Source organism: Stegodyphus dumicola, chromosome 3 (assembly GCF_044657685.1).
Source record: "Stegodyphus dumicola isolate Sdum_Otavi_A_Nest chromosome 3, ASM4465768v1".
Classification (NCBI taxonomy): domain Eukaryota; kingdom Metazoa; phylum Arthropoda; class Arachnida; order Araneae; family Eresidae; genus Stegodyphus; species Stegodyphus dumicola.
In genome coordinates, this window is record NC_140770.1 from 258,295,348 (window position 1) to 258,319,015 (window position 23,668).

The 23,668-nt window shown below is 34.0% G+C and overlaps 1 long non-coding RNA gene across 1 annotated transcript in view; it reads left to right on the forward strand.

Moving 5' to 3' along the window:
* The first annotated feature begins 607 nt into the window (after nt 1–607).
* LOC146998326 (uncharacterized) overlaps nt 608–23,668 on the forward strand; it is a 398,279-nt gene continuing 375,218 nt past the window's right edge. The window contains exons 1-2 of the long non-coding RNA XR_015040063.1: nt 608–763; nt 4,735–4,899. This is a non-coding gene — a long non-coding RNA (uncharacterized LOC146998326). The remainder of the gene's footprint in view (nt 764–4,734; nt 4,900–23,668) is intronic.

Here is a 23,668-nt window from a genome sequence, read left to right on the forward strand (position 1 = left end):
CATTTTTTGAAATTACTAGGAATTTACACAGACTGTTCGCACGTTTTTAGACTATTTTCATTGCATTTACAGAAATACTATTTTCCCAGAAATTTTTGTATTTTCAATGTTCGATTTGATAACCCTTATTCTTCATTACCTTTATACACAGTAATTTCCAAGACAGCAGAATATTTTGTAGTATCTGAAGAGGTATTTTATCCTCTTGCTCTCGAACAGCCTTCCAAAGTCCTTCTTCACCATTTTTATACAAGGTAATTTCCAAGACAGCAGAGTCTTTTGTAGTATCAGAAGAGGTATTTTATCCCCTTGCTCTCGAACAGCCTTCCAAAGTCCTTCTTCACTATCTTTATACACGGTAATTTCCAAGACAGCAGAGTCTTTTGTAGTATCTGAAGAGGTATTTTATCCCCTTGCTCTCGAACAGCCTTCCAAAGTCCTTCTTCACTATCTTTATACAAGGTAATTTCCAAGACAGCAGAGTCTTTTGTAGTATCTGAAGAGGTATTTTATCCCCTTGATCTCGAACAGCCTTCCAAAGTCCAAGGAGTGTTGCAGGCTGACGTTTAAACAATCTGCATTTTAGAAGTACCAAAGGCGCAAAACTCCATGGGTGATATATTTCAGGAGGTTTAGTAGTGATATGAGTGAAGGACTTGATAGCCATTTATTGTCCCAATTTTTTCAGGAAATTAATGTTGGATTTTGAAGTGTGGCTGCTTGCTTTGTCTTGATGCAGCTCTACTGATTGATGGCACAGTTGGTAAAGAAAAGTTATTTAATATTTGAAAATTGGGTATAAAATTTTTTCCTGATAATATGAGGAGTAGATAAAATTTTTCTTCGTTCTCTTTATTTTAAGTTTGCTGTTGTGTGAAAAATCAACACCAATCATAAATCCTTTTGAAAAACTTTATTTAGATTGTTTGAACCGTATTTTATGACTTTTTCACCTCTTTGATGATAATAAATGGATCTGTTTTTATTGCAATCATTTAAATACACCCAAGATTCGTTTATTGTGATAACTTTTATTCAATTTTATTCAGATAATTGTTTCTCATAAGGAATTCTTCAGCGCGTTTCGCGTTCGGGATTATGTCGTGAAGAAAGGCGATGCACATCAGGTTTTTTTCGTCTTTTTAAGATTCAAATTAGCGTAAATCACTTTGTTTACAGTTGAGACGGAACAGTTTATGATTTTGCAACTGTTCTTTGACCAACTGTCCGTCTCCTTTAACTTTAAAGATCTCACCTTAGCATAATTCCAAATATTCCGTCTTTCGTCTGGATGTGTATATGGGACAATTTTTGTACTTGAAGCCTAATGTTGAGGTATGTTTGTTTCTTTTTTTGTTCCCAGTATTACCTATCGTAGCTTTAAATATTGAATAATCATAGCTTCCACAGCATTTTCTGATATCTAGATACAAGTAATTTTCTTCGGAAAGAACACAAACATAGCCTTCCATGTACAGCTTCTTTAAAAGCGCCATTTTGCATTAAAAAAAAACTGTCAGGTAGCAAGTATAATTTTTACTTTTAGAAATATAGTTGCAATTAAAAAAATTTCCGAGCAGACGATTTTTAGTTCCTTGTACGATTTTTATTTCCTTGTAGAGAGACTAAGCTTCGCAACAACAAAGATAACGCCTTCATTTATTATTGCGAATTAAATCATGCTTAATCCTTTCTGGAATTTTTTCGAGGAAATAAGTGTTTAAGATTTACTTCGTAATTTTTAATGTAGTTATTTTGAGTTTTTGTGTATTTTTGCCTTGTCGCGAACTGAGAACTGAATTAATTGAATGAGAAATACTGAATCGTCTGTGAAAAACTGTTTCTTTTTTGTTTTGTTTGCTTAATTTCTTTTATACATCGTTCTAGAATTATTATAATAATTGAATAGAACATGTGGCAACGATTAGATAATTCGTCAAATGATATAAATTTTATGCATTCTGAGTTATAATAGAAACGAAATATAACGCTGTTAAGCGAACCTAGAGCCAAAGTGTCGCTATTGTAAACAAATAGAGTGAATTTTAAAGAGTGCAGTTGTTCTATTGTGGATTTTGCGCTATCGATGAAGTAGATTTAATTCAATCCAATACGTTTAAATGAAATGCAAGAAAAATGCGTATAATTTAATAATCCGTACAAGGAAGTCATGTGTTGTACACAACAGATTTTTTTTTTTTAAAGCAAAGCAAAATCGCCGAGGAAGATGTGAACAGCTTCTGATTTTCTCATTTGTTGCAGTACAAGACTGACATAATTGCTACATAGTGAAATATGTATTTAATTTTAATCTTTTTATGTCTACCCACTTACTTTTATACCTACTTGTCCTTACCCAGATTCGAGCACGGGTGAAACACTTACAACACAAAAGCATGCACGGGAGGTTGCAGTAATTCTTCACATTCTCACACATTATGGACGACTGGGAAGAAATGTGAAACCTAGTAGACAAAGGTGTGACAAGTTATCAGGCAGGATATTTTTAGTTACGGCGCTACCGTGGCGCTGGTTAAACGTTTTGGCGAAGGAGACATGTATTATCAACTATGCCCTCAATCTGGACACCAGACTCGATGTTCTAATGCTAACTAGACAGGTTAACCATTTTCACTTGCGAAAGTGTGCCCAGCAGTCTGCGATGATTTCTTATACTGTGGTTAATAAATGCCGTTCATGAAAAAAATAACAGTTTTAGAAAGAATTATGTTTCATGTTACGTTACATTATTGCTAACATTGGGTAATCAAGGCTCATTTATTGCTTAAACTTCCATTAAATACTCTTTAGTAAATTTTACTCTAAATTGATGCAATTAAGTTCTTTCTTCAGTATAAGCAAATCATTCCGCTTGATAAATTTTTGGTGGAAAATAAGTTGGCAGACTATATACATCAAAATCTGAGGAACCAGATTGCAGTAAGAATCATAAATTAAAATGTGTTTCGGGAACTTCGTACTAATGACACCGGTTATTGAGAAACGATAATATTGCTTATAAAAATGGCGGGTGTTAACTGAACTAATTATGTTTGCAACAAGTATTCATAAATTCAGTTGCGCGAGGCAAAGAGTAATTAATTATTGTAACAAATTGCATAAAATTTGCTTATTTGGTTGCGAATATTATATAAACAAGGACAATTCGAAGAACATGATTTTCAATTGTTACCTGAAATGTATTTCCGATAATGCTTTAGAAAACAGAAATGGATTAAAAATGTGTGAAGCTCTTTAATCAACGATTATAAATTTCATCTTAAAAACTTGAAACTAAATTTCAGTGATTCAGAAGACAGAGAGCTGTGCTTCGAGTTTTTAAATGACTAAAGATGTACTAAATAGTTTAAATATTCTCGCAATAAGTCAATGATTTTTATTTATTCATATGTAACAGATATTTTTAACAAAATATGCTATTTTTAGAGAGGAATTTTAATTTTTCTTAAACTATGAGAAGACAACGATGGATAAAAGAGAAGCAAGAATTTTGAATTCAGATTTTAAAATTTCTAGAAATTATATTAAATAATTGCTTAATAATTTCAAATGGTCCTTTGCCTTTCACTCAAAATTAAGCATTTTACCCAGGAAGAATATATTTGTTTCAGGATACCAATCTAATGCTATATACAAGGTGTTTCAGCAAATTGGTTGCAAACTTTCAGGAGAGATAGAGTACACCTAGTCGATGAAAAATCACACAGAAATGCATGATCGGAAACGCTTTCTTTGAGTGGTAATAACAACACAAACACAAGAAAGGAAGGACACGAACGTGGTGAGAAAACTTGTTTATTATGCTTAGTACAGCAGAAGCCAAGGAATGAGAACAAAAATAGGCAACGATTATCATCAAAGAAGGTATTCGAAATGACGACTCCTGACTGTGACCGTCACATCTCTGCAGCATGGAAGATCTGATTTTCTAGGAAATACTAGGCGTGGCCCGGACTTCCCCAGCAGTGCCACTTTTTTATACACCAGTGTCTTGACGTACTCACAGAGGAAGTGGTCAATGCAAGTGAGGTCTGGCGATCTTGTTGGCGATTGCACCGGACCACCCTGCCGATCCTATGTTGAGGATAAGTTTCGATCACCTTCTTTGATGACGATCCTCTGTTTTTGTTTTTATTTCTTGGTTTCCACTTGACTAAGCATAAACATATATTCTCACCTTGTTCGTTTCCTTCCTTTCTTGTAGTTTGTGTCATCACTACGTCGCCAAGAAAGTGTTTCCGACCATGCATTGCAATTTGCTTTTCATCGTCTAGGTGTACTCTATCTCTCCTGAAAGTTTGTAACCGATTTGCTGAAACACGTTGCATATTAAGCATTTTTTTCAGGTCGATCCTTTGTCTGATCGCTTTCAAAACCGATAGGGTTTTGTTTAAAATGTACACAACCTTACTAAGACTCTCTTTTTACTTAATTTTAAACATTAATAATTTCATTGCGAAAAAACAAATACATTTGTTGTAAAATAGTTTATGAGGATAAGAATGAAAATGAGTCATAGCTCTTGGCTCTTTAGTAGCATGTTAAACTGGTAAATTCACGGTTAGACTATAGCTAGATCTGCATAATCTTTATTTTAATTCAGAAATAGCAGTTCGTGACAAATTAGTTCATGAATTTTTTACCGTGAAATGAATTTCTTGTTTTCTTTTATTCTTTCTGTTTTAATCAAAGTAAACCAAATTTTCCTTTCAGGTAAGATGTTTTAATATCCGCTATCTTCCTCCTTCATTGCTGGGATGTATGATGGTCCTTCTACAATGCAAAGCATTAACAGAATACTTGTCATTTTAACCAATACTGTGTTTAAACTACAGGGAAAAGATGGTTAACTTCAAACTCTTTTGTCTCCCAAATATGGTAAGTTCATTCAGTACCTTAAAAGATTGCGGTTTTCTGAAATGAATGAAAAGAAGCCGGAAGATAAAATATCCTTGCATTAAATTTGATGCATTATTCTAGATGACGTAGTATAAAGTATTTAAATTGCCATTACATATCTGCGGCATTCAAAATCGATCGCAGCTGTAATATTGTATAGAAAACATAGTAATGTTATTAAAGGAACAGTTGGAAACATGTTAGAAACCAGTTAGAAACCATGTTTACAAACGTCTTTGGTGTGTGTTCATATTCAAGAGAGTTCCAAAAATTAAAATTTTGACGGGGAAAACAAAATAAAAATAAAAATAAAAATAAAAAAAAAAAAAAACAGGAAAATTTCGTAGCATTTCCTTTATATTTTCTTTCTCTTATTAGCTAAAAATCTTTAGATCGAAATTTTGCCTGTGAAAGCAACGAGAAGGAAAGTTTTCAAATAAATCTTATCTGACAGTGAAATGTCAATAGTTTTCAAAGCTACGGTAAAATCCCTACAATTGTAGATGCAATTATTGTTCTTTAAAATAATGGAGGCAGGCTGGATGTTCAAAACAGAATCAATAAGATTGAAATGCGTTATGTTGTTTCTTTCTTTTACTTTAAATGAAGTTAGAAAATGGTTGTCTCGATTAGGCTGCCGTAAACAGTATTTATTAGACAATTATAATGACTGCGAAATATGCATCTTATGGCCGGTTTGTATGATCATGAATCTTTTCAAACACTTGGGAAGTTATAGATGGAACTAAATTCTGATTATTATTTAAAGTACCTAAAAGGCTCATCTACACGTGTCGGCAAAGTTGCTTGTCAATGCATTAAGTTCTCTTGTAAAGTTATTGCCTGAGAGCAGGTCTTCTAGGCAGATCTTACGCTAAACTTGCTCTGAGCTACAAAGCTAACCAGTGAGTTCAAGTAGATGTCTGTGTGTTATTTAGTAAGCTAAACACTGATTTAGGACCCGCCATTGTTCTTCGGACACATGAATAGTTTCATTGGCTGTTGTTATTATCGTCACTAGCGACTTTGTTTCTCATCGTGCTCATGGTCACTTTTCCTCGTGCAGGCACTGATGATATGATCCTTTTATACCGGCAATATTTTTCATGCGTAAAATGGGATCTGTTAACTGAGCTGGTACAGGCTGTTCAGTTGTTGGGAAATATTTGTTTGGAAAATATATATACGGGGTTTGGGTATCATAAAAACAAAATTACTGGAAACAGGTGAGTCTAAAATTTTCAAATTTCTTTCAGAGAAAAAGTAAAAGGGTGACAGAGTAAATATAATTTTAGAGGTGATGCTAGGAAAATTTTGCATATATAATTATGATGTAAATTACTTTTGTACGCGATTATGTTCTGGGAAACCAAAAAACCTTAATGAATTTTCTGACGCTAAGCAAGTAAACCACGCTTTTTTTATTTGTATTTTAAAAATGCATTCTACCATTCTAAATCTTCTTTCTGTAAGGTTTTACCTGTCTTCCAGACAGTTTAGGCGCGCGGAATTTGTGGCATAGGCTTATAGCGTCTCGTATCATGAGCTTTTGATAGCTGTCGCTTAGATTCAAATTTCAAACGTTGCAATCGACGAGAAGGTTTTTCTGTAAACGTAAACACTAACGAGAGCTAGCAAATCGCGTGAGAAAATATCCTCAAGCCTTAAGTCTGTCAAAGTCCAGAGAAGGGTGTAAAGCCCCCTTTATTAACACAATATAAATTTCACAGATGACATCGATTCCTGCTCATAGAAGACAACACTAGTGGTTCAAAAGGTAACAAGTAACGTAAAAACAAAATAGAATTAAATTAGCCTAACGACCTTTCACGGGTTACTTAATGTACAAGCAGGCTCTGACTCGTAAAAGTCGGCGTAAACAAGTCTAATTGGTTGTAAGGTCTCAACGCCACAGAAATCTAATTGCTAGTACGTCAAGGAAAACAACGTGGCCTTCAGGTAAGCATAACACATTCTAAAATACTTCCAAAAACGTTCCCACATATTTCTACCTCATTTGAATATGCGCGTTAGCTCATTTAATATTCTGGCAAGAAAGCATAGGCTTTTGATAGCTGTCGCTTAGATTCAAATTTCAAACGTTTTAGAATTTTGCCCTCGATTTGCAATCGACGAGAAGGTTTTTATGTTTAATTTTATTTTCGGAATAATTTTAACATTAAAAAGAGTATGAATACACGTTAAATAGCAATAGAACTTCCATAGAACTTTAAAAAATGGATTCTTGTTTATCCTCCTCACAAAACGTAAAGTGAGCCAATTTTGCAGTTGAATCTCATTGGTCCAATTTAGAAGCAACTCTGATGGTTGCGATATCAATGTGGGCTTAAGAATTCTTGAATTTCCTACTGCACATTGTTGTCGCAACTGTATGAGAAACTTTCCAAACTGGATCAATAAATTTGTAATAAAGTCAATCAGAAAACTATGTTGTTCTGTGAGAACTTTGCCGCCGATTTCGGAGTGCGTACCACCATAGATTTAGAAACAGCTATCTGCATATTCGTGTGTTAAGCTAGAATTTAGCAACGTGTTAATAATAATAAACTGAAAATATAAAGAAATTTTTGCACCTAATGTAGCGATATATTTTTTCTGAATTGGGATTATTTTCTGCTAATAATTATTTAAAATTATACAGAGCAATGCTTTTCTAACAAACAGCTATTTTGATCTCTTTCGCTTGCAGAAAGATTCTGCATTTTTGACTAGACACAGGCAAACCCGCTCCTTTAAAGGATCGATTCGGAACTGTTCACTAACTGAAGTGAATCAGTCTTTTTTTAACGTTTCACAGCTCTCTAACAATGACCTTGATGAATGCGTTCGGAACAGGAATGGATCAAGAGCGGTGTGCAAAGATAGGTAAAAAGCAGAAAGAATTGAAGAAGGAGTAGGATCGCTGGAATCAACTAAACCAAACCGCTCACTCATTGGGCTGATTTCTTTCAACTGCACTTTTAAGGTTCCTTGAAAAAAGCTTTCTAAATAGAACAACAATAAAATTCTGGAATAAAAAAAGGCTTAATGTTAAAAAATAATGAAAACGAAACTCACTTTTGTTAAAGATTACATTATTTTATTACTATAATTGATATTTTGTTGCTACTACAAAGCACAATGTAAAAATTTATTTTTAGATTAGAGGTAGATCCCAAAGAACAGTGCTGATAATACTGGCATTTTCCTTTTTTTTTTTTTTTTTTTAAGTTTTTTTTTTTTTTTTTTTTTTATCTAATTTGACAAAATGATACCAAATATCTCTCGAGGTTCTTCTATTCGGTAGAATCCAGATTCTGTTCTGCAACCTTGAAAAAATACATTACATGGAAAAATTTATGCGTATAAATATATACTAATTCGAAAGAAGATTAAAGAGAAATTCACAGCTCTTGATTACATGACGTTAGTAAAATAAGTTAATGATAAAAAATAAAATTTACATAAATATTACAGTAATATCGTATAAAAAGGTGATACCTAATATACGAGGGCCATCCAGGAAGTAGATTACGTTTCCGTCTGTGTCCGCTAGGGGCGGGGCTAGCGCGGCCATCTTGGGGTCAGAGCGTTGCGCAGCTCAGTCTGCATCTAGCCGTGCTATCCGAAGATCGAAGTGCTAGTGAGAGGTTCGTGCTGTGCTCCGTTCAGATACTGTGACGGTTTGAAATGTCTGCGTTAATTGAAAATCCCGCGAGCTGCGAGGTGCGCTCAGTAATAAGGTTTCTGACTGCAAAAAACTGTAAACCGATAGAAATCTATCGGCAGCTTCGTGAAGTGTATGGGGACAATATTATCACTGAAGGTGGAGTGCGTCAGTGGGTCATAAGATTTCAAAATGGCCGAACCAATGTTCACGACGAAGATCGAAGTGGGAGACCCAGCATAGTGACCGCCGAACTTCTCGAAAAAGTCGATGCTAAAGTCCGTGAAAATCGAAATTTCACAATAACGGAACTTTCTTTGAGTTTTCCACAAATTTCGCGAAGTTTGTTGCACGAAATCATCAGCGAAAAGCTTGGTTACCACAAGTTTTGTGCAAGATGGATTCCAAAAATCTTGACAGAGGACCACAAAAATCAGCGAATGGCTGCAGCGTTGAACTTTTTGGACGCTTACCATAAGGATGGTGACTCTTTACTCGATCGCATCGTTACTGGTGACGAAACATGGGTGAAACATGTGAACTGTGAAACGAAATTGCAATCAATGCAGTGGGGCACACAAGTTCTCCTCAAAAACCCAAGAAATGCATGCAAACAATGTCGGCAAGGAAGATGATGGCGACTGTTTTTTGGGACAGAAAAGGTGTAATTTTGGTGGACTTCCTGGAAAGAGGCACTACAATAAACTCTCAAAGGTATTGCCAAACTCTCCAAAAACTCAGAAGAGCAATTCAAAACAAGCGCAGAGGAATGTTGAGCTCTAAGATCTTGTTGATTCACGACAACGCCCGGCCCCACACGGCAAATGTCACTCGTAAAGTTCTTGAATCTTTTAAGTGGGAGTTGTTTCCTCATCCGCCGTACAGTCCCGACCTGGCACCGAGCGACTTCCACCTATTCCCAGCAATGAAGAAGTGGCTGGCTATGCAGCGTTTTGATGACGACGCACAGCTGCAAGAAGAGGTAACGAAGTGGTTGAAGGCGCAGGCGGCCGAATTTTTCGACGAAGGAATTTCCAAGCTCGTACATCGCTACGATAAATGCCTTAATTTGTATGGTGACTATGTAGAAAAGTAGTATTTGAGTGTGGCTTTCATCTGTATATAATAAAATTTGTTTCCTATACTTTGTTTATTTTTTTATTCCAAAACGTAATCTACTTTCTGGATAGCCCTCGTACATAGCTATATTATGACATAATAGTCAAAGAATTGAAGTGAAGTCAACAGCTCCAAGAAAGTGAAAAGAATAAATAATCTAATGTAGTGCATTGCAGGAGCCAGATTTGCGGCTAGAGCAGAAGCGATAAAATGAGCGAATAATAAGGACTCTATTGGAATCAGATCCGCAGCTAGAGCAGGATCTTTGAAAACTGCGAATAATCCGAAGGACACAGATCTGCGAGTAGTGTCGGAGCGCTGATAACTGGGAATCCGAGGAACTAGTTCCTATAGTCTACATACTTTACAGGTCCTTTCATTTCCAGATGGGGAAAAATATTTCATCTATTTGCAAACAGGAGTGGTCAGTTTCGCTGATATGCGTCGACAAATTAATGGCTTGTTTTTTAAATGCTAGATGGAGCACAAGCCAGCCAAAAGCACACACACACACACACACACACACACACACACACACACACATATATATATATATATATATATATATATATATAACTTCATACGCGCATAAAAAAATAGGTCAGAGACGTTTTCGGTAAATAATAAAGGAAGAATTGCTAGTGTTTACATTAAAAAGGAACGAGATTTTTCGGCACGCTTTCCAAAAACAGCTGTTAAAAGAATTGCCGTTCCGTTTTCGCCGAAGCGCTGATCTTTCGTTCAGTAAAGTGAATCGGTTCTTTGAATCCGTTCCAGAGCTGATCGTCCATCTCTATTTCTGACGTATAATCTGATATGGGGACTTGTTTCATCATATTTTTTTTTTTTTATAGCATACAGAATACAAGCCAATTTCTTCGAAAGTGCTTACTTAGCAAGGGTCGAGAGAACACTGGTAGTTTTGACCTGAGCTCGAATCTCCTTGAACGGGTAGGTTGCATCGACGTTTTCGTACTTTTCCTTGTGTGGATTGTCGGTAAGACCCGGTTACTCTCAGAAAGTCTTGCAGGTAGACATTTCTCTCAGGCATGATAGCCCTCGTGTGTTTTGCCATAATCACACAATCAAACAAACTAAGTCAAATCCAGTCCTTTCCAAAAACTTACACAAAGGCTTCGCTTCCTTTTCGCAGATAACCCTCATGCGTTTTGCTGTATTCATTTAACCAAACAATACATAATTAATCTTAATATCACTATTATGCTCATCTGTAACGTAATATGTTATTTGTGTTTTGGACGAATTCAAAGCAGAAAAAAAGATGAATTCGCATTTTGACGATTTCCAGTTCCCCACGGTTTTGTGGTCCCTAAAATGTTGAATGAAAAAGACAGCTGTATGCGTATTCACGAATGCGTACAACTAGCATATCTAGTGCTGCCATCTCATATTAAAAGCTGTAACTAAATATCATCGCACAGTTTTTATTTTATTTTATTTCTTTTGTTTAATTCTCTTGTAAAACACAGCTGTTTTTAAGTGTAAGTTGTTCAATTACTATGCATTTTCTTATTTTGCAAATGAAGTGATGTGATGATGTAATTGTGAGATCGGGTTGGTGCCATGTTGACAATAATATTTCACAATGAATAAATATTGCGAAAATTTGTTGTTAAATAGGAAAAAAAAAAAAAAAAACTAATTGTACTTGATACACCTAAATAATAACAATGTTTAAGGCAGCGTAAATTAAAGTGCATTTCAGAGTTTTTAGATGCAGATTTTGTTAAATGGTTTTTTTACTTGCCAGAAGAACTACTACGGAGATCAAACTAGATTTGAATCAAGATACACAATTACTATTACTTACATAAAATTACATATACAGTTACTGTTACTATTTACATAAAAAAATATTTGTCCATCTACGTAGAATTAGTGTGTTACATATCCCAGCATTTTATATTTGAAATTTAGCAAAATGTAGATAAGATGCTCATATAATTTATGAGCGTTCATGACTATGATAAAGTTTTGATAGGTATAATTGTTATAAATAACAAAATGAGACTTTACACCTGAGATATGTTACAGTAACAATACTAAAAAACAAATTATAAATACAATTTATAATAATTCAAGCATATTTGCTGTATTTTTCTCATCCCAAGATGTTATTCAGAACAACAACTGTTTCTTGCTGACAGAGTCATTTCATCGAACATTCATTTTATGACATTTTATTAAGGCCATAATGAGGGTATGACGCGTATGAATGTATACTCTGCCCCCTTCCAAAAAAAGAAGAGACAGTTCTGCATCCCTTATTCTACTTGGCCGATTGCAAAAATTCGTTTAGCATGTCCCGGGACTTAGGATATGTATCAGGTTTATATATAGCCTTGTTCTAACAAAGTTATTTGCACACAAAATTGGACTTTTTCTGAAATGACATACCGAATTTTTTCCATGACTCAAGTTATGTGAAAGTGCAAGTTTTGTAAAAATCGCGCAGTAGTTTTTAAAAAATTAGCTTTCAAAATTTTAGTTTCTCATTGTTAATTAAATTTGGTATATATTTATCAGTATTTCTCTTTTTATTATTATAAAACGCATCTAATTCCTTCTCTTACAATTTCAAATTTAGTTCAATCTGTATAAAATTCCTAATATTTCCCAATTTATTTTTAAAATTTGTATTTTTAGGTAATTTTTATAAATTTTTCGAAAACGTTTTTGAATTATAACCTACAAAATGTCGACCATCGTATTAAAAAAGTAGATGTATTTTTAGGCATATCTACAAAAAATTAGACATTTTTATTCCAAATTTTCCAAGATATACGTGAAGTTATATATCGGCACGTTTCGAAATTTGACGTATTTGTTGCAATCGATAATAACAATAGAGATGAGCTTTCGAGACATGAAAAACGAAAATTAAATTTGCCAGTCGACGCAGTAGAGCGACAGATATATAACTGTCCCATTTTTTTGTGTGGGCAGTCTCTACTTGTTTGTCATTTTTATCGTCATGTTTTTATTTATGCAAACATAATCAATGTCAGTTACAACAATATTATTCTTCAATAATAATATGTCACTGCCTCTTGCAAAAGCAGAACTATTCATAAATTGTTTTAGCAGTCTTCATTTTGTTGTTAGCCCTGATAGGTACCATAGTTAGCAGTGATGGTTGTCACAGCGATGAACGTGGTTTTGAATTCATTATATAATATCCGCCCAGCATGAAGTCAAGTAAAATACTGTTGAACCAAAAGCTCCTTTTGAGAGATGATGGTAGAGAAAAAGGAGATCTTTAAAGTCTTCTCTCCTCCCCTGGAGTATTCTCCATCAAATCTCCATGAGACGGAGCAGAGCAAAATCGTACTGCCACCTTAAAGGAGGCGATGGCCTTGGCCTTCGACAGCCATTTTCTTATACTTGGCCTGAGACCTTGATTTAAAGTCATGGCCTGAGAATAGTCATGGGCCTGATTTGAGAAACAAAAGGAACACCATTAACTAGTCTTCTCAAAATTTTCATCCTAGCACAGCGGAGCGCGTGGAACTACCCCTGTCCAACAATCTAATGACGACAAAAGTACTGGTGTTTCCGTCTTCGTTTACCTGTTACATAACACTGCGTTATTCCACGTTACCATGAATATATTATCCCCTCGCTTTGATAAGTATTCCACCTGCAAAAACATAAGGTCTATATCTTCCATGGTTAGTTTTGCTTAATTAGTTCTCAAACTGTTACTGTTTGGCAATGTATAAGATTTATGGTCTGTCTTTCGAATTTCACATATCTATCATAATTGCTTAACCAAAAGCGATCCAAAAACTTTAAACACATTTCTTAATGATTTAGACTATAATATCTAATTGATATAAATTAAAATAGTTTCAGAATTATTCTAATTTATGAAGGGTATTTCTGTCGCCACATATTATGCACCTTGTGCAGAATTCTTTATATATGTTATGGGCAAAGTATGAACTCCAACATTTTATAGAATGCCTAGCCACTGTATATTATAATGCCGGACGTTTTTAAGCAAAGTATGGAATATAAGAATTATTACATAATTTCCCATGTCATTGCACATAATATCTAGGCATTCTTTAGAATGACAAATGCTATTTAGGAAAAGTATGAAAAAAAGGTCATGATAAGGCTTTTATATATGTTAACGACAAAGTGTGGAACGCAGGTATTCTATAGAATATAGAATGTAAAAATATGCCAATATATTGCGCGAATCACCTCGTCCCTTGTCGACGTCAGGAATAAGAAGTCGCACAGTAGTTCCTATGAAAGAAAAATGGGGAAATTGCTTTTATCGAATACATTTGTATTTGCTGGCTTGTATTTTCAGAATGATTTTAGAATTAATTTGCCTTCAATAGGATTTTCAGTTTTGAAACAAAGGGTGCACAAAAATATCCATTTCATCATCTGGTATTCATCCAGGAATGAATTTTTGGACGACAGTTTTTGGCATGCTTGTGCATCACTCGTTTCTTTTAAACACTCACAGAAAGTATCAGAAACGGAATGTGTGAAATATTCAATGAATTCAAATATACATGATATTCGAAACGAATCGGAGACGTATTTTATACTTTGCCGGTTTCTCATTTAGCATTCAATAGAATGCCTAGGAAATGTGTGAAACATCAAAATAAAAAAATAGACTTTAGGCATTATACACAATGCCTAGGGATTCTACAGAATGCCGGATTTTAAACTTTGCCTGTAGCATATACATATAATTTTATTTAAAATTTGTTGTAATTTAATGAAAGTAGCGTTACTTCATTGCTCACTGCTTTAAATATATTCATTTATTAAAAAGAATTATCTTTTTAGCGCTTTCATTATATTGACGTAATTAACAGGGAAATAAGGGGGGAAACTGCGAGGAAAATACGTTGTTACTCAGTATGTTTTGATACTTAAAACGTGCATGCATTTCCTCTATAATGATACATCTTTTACCTCTATACCATAATGTAGCAGTTTATCCTGATGACCTTGTCTCTTATTGAACGACTGAATCATTTTTTTTCTCTTTCCGCTTGTCTCACTCAAGGCCATAATGATAACGAGTCTATGCTGTCGTGGGATTTATCCCACTTCATTTTATTTACTTTCGCACATTTTGCCTTTATTTTGGCGATATAATGTATGCAAATTTCGTCGATAAATCTCATCCACGGTAACCTTGTCTGCCGGCTTTTATTCAAGGACACGCATTATTTATTCGCTGATGACGTAAAAGGCGGAAGTGAAAGCATCACGTTCGTATGACGAAGCGTTTATGAGTTCCTCTTCCGTTATTTTACATTTTAATGACAAAATTGATGTAGCCACAAAAGTTTTACGAAATTAAATTAAGCCGCTTATTCAGTCTTTGAGTCTTGCTGAATATTTTATATCTTGTGCGCAAGAAAATAAGCTTTAGTTTTGGGTTTAATATTATTCTTTGTCCGTCTACGTAAAATTCAATCAAAAAATATTCTGCTCATATTTTTTTTAAAACATTTTCTTCATAGTAATAAGAATTTGAACCTAAATTAATGCAGGGTTAGAAATGGATTTTTCGTACCTAAAGAATGTGAAAATTTCGTTATGTGAAAGTTCACTTACCTAAGCTTCATATTAATTATTAAATTCATTTTGAATGCCAAATTAATGATTTAATCTTCACATATGAACAAAATGTCGATCCTGAAGCTATGTATAGGATTTTAAAGAAAGTTTTATCGCTTAACGCGAATTTCGGTTATCACGAATTCATCTTTTTAGTCAGTTGCGTCGTTAGATTTTATTATTTAACTCGAGCATTTAAAGTTTTTCATATTTTTTCCTCTTGCTTTCTGCTAGGGCTGTGTTCCGAAATGCTGCGTCCTGTTTAATCAGAAACCTTACAGAATACACAATATTCTTTTAAAACATAGCCAACATAACACCACTTGACAACAGCAAGCGTCCCTTCAACTACACAACAAATGTAATTCTGGTTCATATGTGCTTCTTTATTCTTTAAAAGTTAGCTAGTAGCACTAATGTTTAATTTTGAATAATTTGAATTAATACAATAAAATTACTTTTCTGTTCCTTACCATCAGACGTAAACCTTGCACGCACGAAAAGAAAAAAAAAAAGGGGGGGGGGTTCTATATCTCCCGTTGTACTGGACCGATTATCCAAATTTAACTTGCGTTTTCCATGTGTGGAAAGCACAACGTAGGATATATAGTAGATTTATATACAACATTACTCTAACATAGGTATTTTGACACAAAATTTGACTTTTTATGAAATAACATACCAGTTTCTTTACATATTCTTAATCTACGACTCTAATTGTGCCTAGTTATTAAATTTTGTAATTTTTGGTGAGATATTTATGGAGAAAATAAAAAATTTATTTTGGAACTTTTTTTTTTTTTTTTTTTTTTCAGTTTACGCAAAGAGCAATTCATTTGGCGATATTCTCAATTTATAGCAACCTATTTTCCTGTCATTTTTTACTTCCTTGTACGAAGTAAAAAGGAAGTATTGTAATCGCGAAAAGTTTCAGGCAGCATATGTCAACGAAAATATCCATTTTGACCGCTATCGAATGCAATTTAACGATGTTTTTGCGTGATATCTGTACGTAAGGACAGAATAAAAGACTCATTTCCTCCAAAAAAATTATAAAACTGCTTTAAAATGGATTTTGAAGAGAATGTTTCGTGGCGTTTGTACGAACGTATGTACGTACGTCCGTACGTACGTATCTCGCATAACTCAAAAACGAGTAGCCTCAGAACGTTGAAATTTTGTATATAGGACTGCTATAACATGTAGATGTGCACCTCGTATTTTGGTTGCAATCGGCCGCACCAAACGTATATAAATATATTTATATATATATCTATTCTGTTACCCGGCTCGGTGATCTCAGTTTCTTTACTCTTATATGTTTGCAAATTGTACATTTTTTGCTTTAAAAATGATTGAATTGTGTTGTTTTTATCTCCCGGTTAAGGTTTTTATGCCTTTAGTAAATCTTATTCTGTTACCCGGCTCGGTGATCTCAGTCTCTTTACTCTTATATGTTTGTAAATTGTACATTTTTTGCTTTAAAAATGATTGAATTGTGTTGTTTTTATCTCCCGGTTAAGGTTTTTATGCCTTTAGTAAATCTGTATGCAATATTTTTAGAGTTATCAACAATTTTAAAGTTGTTTAAGTGCCGCTAAGCCTTTTTTTTTATGGCGGCCATTTATTGTTTACATTTGAAACAGCAGACTAGTGGATTTGTTGCCAATCTAGAGAAACTTAGCTTCGTAACAACAGAGATAACACCTTAATTTATTATTGCCAGTTAAATCATGCTTAATCCTTTCTGGAATTTTTTCGAGGAAATAACTGTTTAAGATTTATTGTGTAATTTTTAATATAGATGTTTTGAATTTTTATGTATTTTTGCCTTCTCGCGAAGTGAGAACTGAATTAATTGAATGAGAAATACTCAAATGTTTGTGAAAAACTGTTTCATTTTTGTTTTATTTGCTTAATTTCTTTTATACATCATTCTAGCTTTATTATAGTATTTGAATAGAACATGTGGCAACGATTAGACAATTCTATTCTTTAAATGATGTAAATTTTGTGCATTATAAGTTATAATACGAACGAAATATAATACATTTAAGTGAATCTAGCGCCAAAGTGTCGATATGGTAAACAAATACTAGAGTGAATTTTAAAGAATGCATTTATTCTATTGCGGTTTATGCGCTGTCGGCGAAGTAGATTTAATTCAATCCAATAAATTTAAATGAAATGCAAGGAAAAATGCGTATAATTTAATATTCCGTACTAGGACATCATGGGGTGTACACATCAGATTTTTTTCCCATTGTACTTGAGCGGAAAAGAGTTCATCGTTCACACTTTCAAATAATTTTAACAAAGTATTTGAACCGCGTTTGGTATTAATGCTTATAACAAATATACCAAATATAAAAACTCGCCAATATGTAAATTTACGTAAATCTTAGGAAATTTTAAATAATAAACTCTAATTTTTTACAGGTTTGCTTAGAAATACATCTATTTTTAGATGGGGGGTAAAAATGTTATAGGTTATAATTCATTTTTTTCGAAAAATTTTTTAAAATTATTTAGAAATACAAATTGTAAAACTACATCATAAAAAATGGGCGAATTTTATTTGAAATGTACCTAAACTTCGAAATATGAAAGAAAGAATAAAATTAGTTTAATAAAAAGAGACATTAAAAAATATTGAAATTCAATTAACAAGGAGGAGCTAAAATTTTGAGAAAACTTGACACTTTGGCATAATTTGAGTCGTAGAATCAAATATGGAAAAAATGTGGCATGTTATTTCAGAAAATGTTCCGATTTTGTGTCAAAATAGCTATGTTAGAACAGTGTTCTGTATAAATGATATATATATTAAGTCGCGCTTTTCGAGACATGGAAAACGTTAAGTTAAATTTCGACAATCAATCCAGTAGAACGGAAGCTATAGAACTGTCCCAAGTTTTCTTTGCATGTTGTACAAGAAACTGCGTCTGCGTTGCAAGAACTGTCATCAGAAGGAAGTGAAGAGGCCAACATCATTCTGCCCACTCTCCCTGAAATACTACTTGGCTTGGACACTGTAGAACGTTTTGCCGCAACATCCGAAATAGCTTCTAGTTTTAAGGAAACCATGAGTATAATTATTAATTATCTGTTACGTACTCCGCCATTAGGCACTACATGGATAGGATGTCCCATGGAAGATTTTTAAGGGAAACTGGCAAGTATCCATGTTACATAGTTGGAAAACCACGAAAAAGCCCATGGAACCAGCCCGTTCGCCGGAGCTAGAACCTAGAACAGAGCTACCAGTGTTCAACGGCTTTTACCACTGATCGCTAGTAGACCATGAGTACAGGTCACCGTGAAGTTACCAGGCATTTTATTTCTCGTCTGTGACAGTGAAATATTCAAAATTGTTCACCAAAAATGATCTGTGATTACACTTTTTCAGTTATATACTGCTGCAGTGTTTTCTATGACGATATTCAAAATATAGTATATAGCTTATGTCTCTATAACCTATAAATGGATAATGTGTGGAAAAAAATATATTCCAAAAATAAAATTTGAGTCGCCAGTTAACATGAATTTAGTTTTAACATTGTTTACATGCCTGCAAATAAAGCACTAGAAAAGGAAATCACAACACTCTACTGGCAATCAAAAACAACATTAAGAATCAGCGTAAATTAAAAAAAAAATTGCAGTAATAGTTTCGATAGTTTTTTAACTACCTTCTTCAGCTGCTAAGTGGAAATGAACCAAATAAGGGGTGAAGAAAGATAAGAAATAATAATAGAGATAGAGATAAGATAAGAAAAGTTGGACAGAAGTTAAGCTACCGGCGCCATCTATTGATGAAACAAGAAGAACTAAAACAAAATTTCTTTAAAGGCTGAAGGCAAAGATGGATTATAATTGGGGTCATTAACTAGAACAGAAAATGTTTTTGGATGTGAAACGCTTCTAAAAATTTAATTCACCAATGGAGGATGTTTTCTAAATAACTTAGGCTGCAGAAAAATGGAAATTGTGATTTTATCCCAACAATGCTGAGCAACAGATGATTTCTGTGTTTCCTTTTTCCTAACATATGCCACATGTTCTTTAACACGAAAGTTTAAGGTTCTTCAGCCTTTAAATAAATTCTGTTTTAGTTTTTCTTGTTTCAATAATAGATGGCGCCAGTAGCTTAAATTCTGTCCAACTTTTCTTATCTCTATCACTATCTTATCTTTCTTCACTCTTTATTTGGTTCATTTGCTCTTAGCAGCTGAAGAAGGTAGTTCAAAAACTATCGAAACTAGTACTGCAAAAAATTTTTTTAAATTTACCCTGGTGTTGGCCCTGATACCTGATTTACTTAATGTTGGACTTTGTTTTTGAATGTTACTGAGCGTGATATTTAAACTAAACTCAAATGGTATTTTGGAAGCAATTTCAGAATAAGATACTGCATAGAAATTATTAAACTCGCACTGCCTGCTGTCTTCAGCGCTGGCCAGAATTTGTCAAAAATTTTAAAGGATTTCCATCAACTGACAGTGAATCCAAGGAGAATATACAAATTACAAGAGCAGTAGAGCAGTAGGAGGCGAAAGATTGAATAAAAGATAAATGATGAAATTGAAAGTTGAAGAAATGGATGATCCTATGCTTACACTCCTTTCAAACCTTATTCAGTAGAGAGTTGGTCAGTGTATCACAGGTTTCGCTATTGATTTTAAGCTGCAGAGGCCGTTGAAAGAATATGCTGAGTGCTTCCAGAGACATTAGTGAGTGAACGAATAGCTGAAAAGTGTTTCAGCCAATTTTCCTCTGGAGACTAGAGCCTTGAAGACAAGCTTCATCTTGGTCGTCCATTTACCCTCGACAAAGTCCAGCTGGAGGAGGAAATCAAGCAGCATCTCATCAAACCTGCCAGGAGCTTACACACAGATTTGAAGTATCTGATGCAATTATTCGTTCACATCTTCATAACCTTGGGAAGACATAGAAACTGAGCAAGGTTATGTTCTGTCCGAGAAGATCAAGCTCCAGCAGTTTAACATAAACTTGTTTTTGCTGTTGCTCCGTAATAAAGATTCTTTCCTAGACGAGATCTTGAATGCGGCAACAAATGGATCATGTATGATAACCGGAAGAGGAAACATTATTGGTAGACCTCTTTTTCGTTCTCATTGGCCGCTAAACGAGACATTCATTAAAAGAGTGCAATGCTGTGTGTTTGGTGAACCAGCGCTGGCATATTCCACTATGAATATTTAGATAGTGGAAAAAACCATAAAAGCCGAGCTGCCGAGGTATATTTGTAAAAATTGAAAAGAGTTTTAGCTGCACTGCTCCAGAAGCAGCTAGCACTGGTCAACAAAAGATGAGTTATCCTCCTTCACGATAATGCCAGACCTTATACGGCAAAAGCGGCCAAAGAAGCAATCAGAACACTAGAAAGGGAACTTCTGCCTCAGCTACCCTTCTCCCCAGACATACCTCATCTGACTAATACCTATTTTTGGCCATGTATACCCTCATCTGGCTACTACCTGTTTTTGACCATGCATACTCTAACCTAACTAATACCTATTTTTGGCCATTTATAACAGCCTGCAGGAACAGCAGTTCCGAAAATGCGACGATGTCACATTAGCTGTATTACAATTTTTGGACTCCAGAAAAGAATTTTTTTTTCAAGAAGCGTCTTTATATGCTTGTGTTTCATTGAGACCATATAACTGAAACCAAAGGAAATTAGTGTTTAAGATTCCGTGGACCATTTTTGATGAGTGAAGAAAACCGCACGAGCGTTTTTGGTTACTTGATAAAATTTACCAGCTATTTAAGAAAATAATTGCATTTGTATCTAATTTTTAAGCAGTAGTAGAAATTCTTTCAATTAACAGTTTTGTTTCTTCATTTAATTACAATAATATTTAGTTTTGTATAAGCTATACATACTTTCTTATTCTGATGTACCCGCTATGAGTTAATGACGTAACCCCCGTGTTCAGCAAAGGTTTACTCTGTTTAGAACTCATTGTATTTTAAAACATCTTACTTATTTTCTGTAACTGTATTTTCTTCAAGACATTTTTACTGATGTCGAGCTTGCCAGAATAGCCAAGACGTCACACAACCCGCGATTGTAAATTTAACAATTTTATTATATAGAAGCACGACTTTTATGTAAAAAATATTTACATGATGTTGATATTGTATGATGTAAGAAAGTAACTCTGATGAAACACAGGTGTTCAATACCTTACAAATTAAATCAGCCTCGCTGGCTAAATTTGAAATTCCAACTCAGGTGCAAATGCCCTACCAACACTTTATACAAACAACTCTCGTTTCTCCCACTTGCTGGATTCTTACTGCGAGTGAAGCAGCTGATTGTCTGACCGCAGCCATATACATGACAGCTGATTTGAATCTTAAAAAGGAGAAAAAACGTAATATGCGTTGTCTTTCTTCACATATTGTTGTCAGAAGCAGAACATGTAGCAGAGTTATCTATGAGAAACAATTATTCTGACAAAAATGGAAAAATATTATCCCAATAGCTGAATCTTTGGCATATTTAAATGACCACCATAAAAAGATATCCATTTATTAAAGTGAAGAAAAGCTAGGACATGGCTTAAAGAATCTAAAGAAAGGTTTTTAAAGGGATTTTATAATTTTTGCTGATTTTTGATAAAATGCAAGTAAAAATTAAAGAGAGCACAGAAAACTATTAAGGTCAATTCCACATATTATCAGGGACACCCAATTTTCTATCGTGGAATACCTTCTCTTTACTCACAGTGCCATCAATTCCACATTTTATCAGGAACATGTTTTATACTCAATTTTCTAACGTGGAATACCTTCTCTTTATCCACAGTTACATCAGTCAGTAAATTTGCATCAAGATACGTCAAAATCCACTGCCAATTTCCTGTGAAAAAACAGAAAAATGTATCAAGAAATGTGAATCAAAGCAGTATTCACCTTCACTCGTATTCCTACTAAATTTTTAATTTATCATCGAGGCAGTTTTGTACTTTTGGACTTTTAAAACGCGGATTGTCCAGAGGTCGACATACAATACTCCTTGGACTTTTTCAAAAGGAATGGGATAAAATACATTTCCCGCTACAAAAAAAAAAAAAAAAAAAAAAAAAAAAAAATTGTCTTCGAACTACTTAAGATATAAAAACATAGTGAAGAATAAGAGTTATCAAATGGAACATTTAAAACCCTCTAACAGACAAGACTGTATATATACGGCTTAGAATATGTTTAGTGATATCTGTAATAGCGTATATATACGTGCATATTAAAATATACCAAAGAAATTAAGGCAATATAGTAGAAGTACACAAATCCAGGTATAAAATACCAAGAGAAGTTTTACACTAAAATCAAGCAAATAATTCTTTCTCGTAGTAGTTTTGGGAAATTTGTACTTTCATAGCGAAACCTTGGCTGATCAGAGGGTTAAAACACGAAAATGTTAAGTAAAATATTTTGTAAATACAAGGAAAATCGTCTAAAAAGTGTGCGAACAGCCTTTGTATTTCGTGATAGCAAGATCTTAATGTTTTGCCCCCCACCCCAGTTTTAATTTCATGATTGGATCTGTGTTAAATTTACCATTTGTCACGCATTCTCTGAATACAGCTTTTTATTGAATAATTTGTTATCCAATAACTCTTTTTCGCTTTAATGTTTTCTTGCAAATGTGTAGCATTCCTCCACTCTTGTCTGCTTTGTAATATTTCATACCGTTTTTTCTGAGACTAAAAACAACTGCATTATTCTTGCTTGCACTTCCGAACACCTATTTCCCATTTAAGTTATAGCACGTTTAAGTACAAAGGAAAGCGACATTTAAATTACCATACGGTAGCGCAAACTTTTAACGGATTGTTCGATTTACAAGCTTGGAATTTATTGCTCTAGTTTCGAAGACTCGAAATAATAACATAAGACATTCATTCAAATACGAATAGAATGAACTTCGTTGCAAATTCGAACTGTCGCAATTTAAACTACAAAATGTGTTCGTTGCAAATTCGGACTGTCGCTATTTAAACTAGAAACTTTTTTCTGACAAGAATGCTTACAGATAGAATTTAAAGTTCACCGCAGGTTTCTGAAATTTGAATGTGAAACAACAGAATAATAAGGCCGATTTATGAATTAAAAACTTCCCAATACAATATCTTAAATATATAGAGGTCATTAAGCATTTTATTTCGAAAACCTGAAAAATTTACAGTGCTTTCTTTGGGTACCAAACTCTGCACCTCCGGAATGCTAGTTGAACGTGCTTTTAATTACCCAGTAAGGAAAGAGACTCTACCTTATATTCTTCCCACGTAAAAGATAGACTGAGGA